Source organism: Vicia villosa, linkage group LG6, assembly GCF_029867415.1.
Source record: "Vicia villosa cultivar HV-30 ecotype Madison, WI linkage group LG6, Vvil1.0, whole genome shotgun sequence".
In the NCBI taxonomy this organism is placed as follows: Eukaryota; Viridiplantae; Streptophyta; class Magnoliopsida; order Fabales; family Fabaceae; genus Vicia; species Vicia villosa.
In genome coordinates this window covers 52694109-52700829 of record NC_081185.1, presented here as the reverse complement: position 1 = coordinate 52700829, position 6721 = coordinate 52694109, and the positions used below count along the sequence as shown (strand labels likewise).

Here is a 6721-nt window from a genome sequence, read left to right as displayed (position 1 = left end):
GTTGCGAGTGGAACTCAATTGTTTTATTAGTACTACACTTTCTGTATTTTAGTTGAATTCTTTTCTCCATTAAATAACTCATCCAACTTCATTTATAATGGTGTTTGTAATGATGCCATATAAAGCATTTTTTAAACTGAATATTGTTTGATTCTTCTTTCTTGGTGCTTTTCTAATATCTAATTTTATCCTGGTTCTTGATTTGGTAATGATCAGTTTTGACTAACGGTTCACATTCCAACTAACTTTTATTACCGTTACTAACCTTCAAGTTTCAGAACCTATAACAAACTCATTTAACAGCAATAACCAACTTTCTAACTGTCATAACCAAAACTCAATCTTCACCACTCAATTCCCAACTGCCATATTACTAACTAACTTTCAACTCAATAACAGAATTTCTAACCAATTGTAACCAACTCCCCTAACATAATTCACAATCATTCAAATTTGGCCATGATCAAATAAGCTACAATTACAGTATAAAACAATTTTAAGCAGTTGCAACTGATGGTAGTCCAACATCACAGTTTGAACACTAAGTACTCAACTAGAAGCAGGTTTACAAAATAAATTTCATACCCGACATTTAAGCAGGTTTAAAACAATTATATTTCACCCTAATAACAAAATAAAGCAACATTTCATGTATATCACAAACAGAAGAGACAAACCTGCTAAGAATTGTTGTGGTGGTTGCTTTGACGGCGGCGCGAGCTGAATCAAAGTACTCCACTTGCTGAATCAAAGTAATTAATGTCATTACAATATGGGTTACATATTCAAGATACAGGAAAGTTTAAACAATTTTCTGCTGCACAGAATATGAAAATCACTCCCTTAAGTCTATATATCTCCACTGTTTCAGTGGTTATAATTGACCCCATATACTAATTCTCACCATCATCATATTATTGGTACATTGAAGACAAAATAGCAGGAAAAGACAGTCCAGAACATAAATATATCAAGCAAAAAACAGTCAGTAAAAACATGCTAAAGAGTTATAAAAACATTGAAGGACTATGAGCTATTTCAGAATTATGCTAAAGAGTCAGTAAAAACAGTCCAGAACATAAATAGATCAAGCAAAAAAGTAACCATGCAACAGAAAATCATGATAAGAAGCAGACGAGCAGTAGCGGTAAAACAAGAATGTTATCAAAATAGAATGATGAGAATGCAACAAGAATGTTATCAAAATAGAATCTTTGTACTTCTTGTTCATCAAAGAAAAACTTCCTGTACTTCATTCATTCTTCCAATTGATATTAAATTTTATTGTCTTTTTTTAATCTTTGGATAATTAAGATAAAGAATCAACAAGTCAAACAAAAATAGGTAATGTAATACTAATTAAAAGGCAGAATCTGTATTCATCGTTGATACAAAAAAATAAACATAATAGTAACACCAAGCAGTGTAAGACTTGGTCCTCCTGTTCCCGTTGACCAATGACTTGTTTAGCAAAATGTGTTTCAAATGTTGTTACTAGCAACAGTTCGGATTGGGACATTAAATTTTCATTATATTTTTGCTTAGTCGTTCAGCCACAAGATTTAGATATACAATAAGAACAAAAAGAGTGATTGGATATGATACTTTGGAGAATTATCATAACCCGTCTGAATGGTTGCTTTCCCCTTCATTTTCTCATTATCTGTCGCTTAAATGTTTAGAGCAAAGTTTGCAACATACAAGGACTCTCCTCAACTAACTGTATAATTTGTATTCAGTTGGCTTAGCATAAATTATGCACATAAAGTATCAAGTTAGGTGTCTACAGTTAATAGTTTGAATAACTTAAAATCATCACCCACCAATTTGTCTAGTTAATTGGATGATGTTAGCATTCAAGAGGAAGAGCAAGATGTTATCTGTGCATTGCGTAAACGCGGAGAGAGTGAGATTTGAACTGAAACGTGTAAACAGAGAGGATTTAGATTCCTATTTATATAGCGGAGAGTGTGAAGAAAAAAAGGAAAATAAGGCTACTAATGAATCTGCTATAATCCACAATCAGTAAAATCAGATACAATAAGTGAGATAATGAAATCACTATACAAAACATACAGATCAAAACATTTTCAAAAGTTAAAATCAAACGGCTATTAAGTTCAATCAGTTGAATCATCATTATCAGCGAGATTTAGCACCGACATACTCTCAAACCAAACTAATATGCAGATATAGAAAGATTCAACATATTGAAATGAACAAATCACAATAATCAAACGGATCTAGATACCTATAAACAAAACCCGAACAATAGCAAAAAACGGTAAAGTTTGAATCAAAATCTACTGCTTGAAAAAAAGAACTCGAGCTGAGAATTCAAGATTGGAGCACGTACCTCTGGATGCTATCTGTGCATTGCGTAAACGCGGAGAGAGTGAGATTTGAACTGAAACGTGTAAACAGAGAGGATTTAGATTCCTATTTGCAGAAAATACTTAGGGTTTGAAAGGGGATTTAGGGTTTGAGAAGACAAACCTGTTAATATTCGAATTGATGGTTGTTGCTTTGACGGTGATTCACAGTGACAGTGTGAGTGGCTGAGAGAAATGATTTCACGGTGGTGATTCTCCAAGAGGAAGAGCGGCGTGAGTGGCTGAAAAAAAGAAGACAATTGAAAACATAAAACCGCGGAATATCACAGTCTTCCTCTTTTGAGCGCAAAATAGGAATTAATGGATCACGACGGCTGAAATCACCGTCGCGGGTCTGAAGGATATGAGTTGGCGTCGGTTAGTCACCGTCGTGAATGTATGGCGACAGTATGTTCACTGTCGTGATATTTATTACATTTTAAGGAAATTAGGCGCGACGGTTGGTCACCGTCGTGACCTTTGATGAGTTTTTTTATTCAATTTAATGAGTTTCTTTTTTTTTAATTCAATTTAATGAGTTTCTTTTTTTTTTATAAGAGTTTCGTTTTTTTGATGCAATTTGATGAGTTCTCACCATATAGAAGTTGTATTATTTGGTTTGGATGACGACGGTTAATGTACCGTCGTGACATATAATTTAGGACGGTTTCTAAACAGTCGTGAACTGTTTTCTAGGGCGGTTGGTGTATAACCGTCGTCATATTTAATAATGTTTAAAAAATATAAGGTCGGTAGCTGGTACTGTCGCAATTTTCTTGTCGTAAATCACTAATTTTCTTGTAGTGTACCTATATAAAATAATATAACTAAAATAAAATAAGGTAAATAATTAATGTAAGTCAAGCTAAAAATACGATACAATTATGTGTTATCAATAATGGCATGGTTTATTAGAGCTGATGAATGTCAACTGATCAATGATATTCATAATCATCTACAAGTGTGAACCATGAAGAGTTTCAAGGCTGGAGTGTTCCTAGAAGGAGGAACAGATGTCCTACTGGATCTTGGGACATTAGTACTGGTATGTGTAACACCCTTCTAAACCCCGCGGAAAATTAACATTAATCAGAGTAAAACATGAAAAAGGGTATTACAACTCCAATAAGATGATCCAATATTCATGTCATGCCATAAAAGGAACGATAAACCAAAAATTATTCAGATAGCATGTTAACACAGCGGAATATTCTTAACAACTGAATAATCAAACATCCGGAGTCGGAGACTCGTAATCCAACCATAAACCATAAACAAAACAAGAGTTTATCAGTTATTCCTAAATAACGTTCCCAGTGTTACACGACCAGAGCATGACACGGACCCAACTGACTCTAACGAACTACTTGACGAGCTAATCCTCACCAAGTACAAAAGCTACTCCTCAATCTGAAAAATAACAACAGTAAGGGTGAGTCTCATTCGCATTTAACCAATGTTATAAGATATAAATAATAGAAAATCAATCACATATTATTCACCCAATTACAGCTATGATCAGATCCACCACAACATAATTAATCACAACAATTACACAATCATCACATATTATAACATTGGATAATCTTCCATTCATGTTATAATAATACAAGTAGCCTAATGCAATGCAACTATATGCATGTGGTACCAATCATGGGATAACCCATCTCAGCGATCCACCACTATAAAGATTCGGCTACTTCTCTCACTAATTCCGCACAATGGGAATTAGCTACCGCTGTCCCACCACCATAAGGGATACAGCCCACAACATGATTATGAAATGCATGCATCACATACAGCATGCTAATCATCAACACCAATCAACTGAACATCATAATCATCAACCAATGCAACAAACAATAGCCACACATAGATATGCTATTTCTCAACCATCACAACATATATTTAACATCAGCAATATATGTATAGTAATCATCAATCACAACCACGACATTGTAACAGATAAGGCATTCACCTATGTACCTGTACGCATAAACCATCACAACCAAATAAAGTCGAGTGTTTTAAAAATAAAATTGAATCACGACTCGAAACACCATTTTATTGTATAGATCATTTAATTAGCTTTACCGTGCTCAAACGGCACTAAAATCCGACTTACGGTTTGAAAGATATGGGTTTTAGAAAATAAAATAATTTTTCAAAAAGCTTTAGTGGTAACCGGTTACTGAAACCAGGGTAACCGGTTACTGACTTTCAAAAATGACCATCACGCTTTTTTTTGTATGGGTAATCGGTTACTGCCCTTTCGGTAACCGATTACCGACTCCCAAAATGTCATCCCTGCTGTTTTTACTATGAGTAATCGATTACCCACCCTTTGGTAACCGATTACTTCGAGTCTGCAACCCAAAATCACCATTTTTACAGCACCTGTACCAATTCCAAACCACACCAAAACGCACTATAATGTATTGCAACATCAAACATCATCAACAAACATAATTTGGCATGTTCATAACTCATTTCAAACACCCAAACACTACCATACAACATCAATACAAACAAATCAACAAATCTTCCAAAACCTAACATCCTAAAACCTAAACATAACCCAATTGAATCCAACAACATGCTCAATCTATCCTACTATCTATAATCCCATAATAGAAGTTAAACGGAAGAGTCCCCCCTTACCTGAAGGTTGATTCTTCGTTCTTCCTCGCGTCGCACTTCCTCGCTTCTCTGCTCTTTCACGTTCAGACTTCTCTTCTCCCTTTTGGTTCTCTTCCCACAATTCCTTCTTTTTTCTTATTTTATGAAAATAAGCTTATCATTAGTAATGGGCTTCACAACTGACACCCCCTTCTACTAAAAGCGACACTGGCCCATTAGCCTCATTATTCCATTTTTCTCAATTAACTCAAATAATTCTAATATTTAATCCAAAAATTTAATTAAATTAAATAAAGAATTTTATGGGGTGTTACAGTATGCAGCTACCAGTTGAAGAACAGATGTTCTGGTGCTAAACTAATGTAGTGTGAGAACATTGGTTTGGAACCTACTCATGACCTGGAAGAGGAGACATCTGATTATAAGTTGATAAGGACACGATCAACATGTACTTCTACTCCAAATATTAATTTATGGGAGTTTAGAAGTAAAAAGCTCAGTGCCTAAGAAAACTCATGAAGGTATTCCTTTTTGATCCTTTAGGTATAAATCAAGATGAGCTTACATCTGGTATTTTCCTCTGATCAAAGGAACCAGATATGTGGATTTTCATTCATAACCATAGAGCAGTTGTTGGAGCTGAATACTATGTCTCAACCACAGTGAAATATGGTCACGAATGTTGACTGCCCTATTTGTTATCTAGAAAGAGTAGTGTTATTTAGAATCAAGGAAGTCAGATGGCTAAGAAGAGTCTGACTGATTCAGTGTTATGCCATAATTGAGTCTGTTCCAGAAACCTAAATGAGGAATCTCCTCTATAGGTATAGACAATGGCATCCATCATCTCAAAATCAGAATGAAAGTTTGAAGAAAAGCTTATTGAGATGTTGGATATTCTATTCCTTGATATATTTGGATGTTGCTGATATTTACACTCTACTATTTCCACCCCAAGTGTTATGAATTACATGTTAGAGATGTTAACCAAGAACCATAAAGGATGATGTCATATCAGATGTTACAACATCATCTCAAGATCTTCAGTTTTTTTGGAGGTGTTTATTGCCAAAGGTAAGCAAGGAGGTGATCAGTCAGAATATTCTAGTGTGAGTAGTAAATTCTAGTTGACTAAGTGATAAGTACTTTGAAGGGAGACTTAGTACTTATTAGGTGTATAACCTAAATACAAGACTGTGAAGAAGAAATCAGTCAAGATAAACTAGTGTGAGTAGTAAATCTTACTGAGTAACTAATGAGAACTTTGACGGGAGACTTAGTACCTATTAGATGAGAGGCCCTTCCACTTGTGTATTCAAGGACTAGTGTGAACTGAATGTTACTGTTCACTGTTATCCTCACAAGTTTAGGAAGTTTGGCAATGGTACCTGGTGAAGCATACTGATTCTGTTAAATATCTTGATGGGAGCTGGATATTTGCAATATCTGTATGAAGAGAAGAAGTACGTGATGAAGGAAAAAGCTCTACATGGAAATACATCATCACTACTGGGTGTGGTACTGTGAAGGGTTCCTTTGCCAAAGTTTGGCAAGTCAAAGAAAAACACAGGCTGGGGAAGTTAGTTGCTTCTGTCATGAGTTTTTTGTGAGTTCAACAAAAGTGTTCCATCATATACAGCCTTATGTATAGGATCTTTTGTTGTTGTGATTTGTGATCTGAGTTATGAACACAATTGTGATTTTTGTTT

General features: G+C 34.9%; 1 long non-coding RNA gene across 1 annotated transcript; it reads right to left on the bottom strand.

The window, feature by feature from the left end:
- Nucleotides 1-675: 675 nt before the first annotated feature.
- LOC131611520 (uncharacterized) lies at nt 676-2615 on the bottom strand. The gene is made up of 3 exons (XR_009286954.1): nt 2497-2615; nt 2357-2407; nt 676-742 (listed from the first exon to the last, which is right to left on the bottom strand). It is a non-coding gene; the product is annotated as an uncharacterized LOC131611520 (long non-coding RNA).
- Between the last annotated feature and the right edge of the window lie 4106 nt (nt 2616-6721).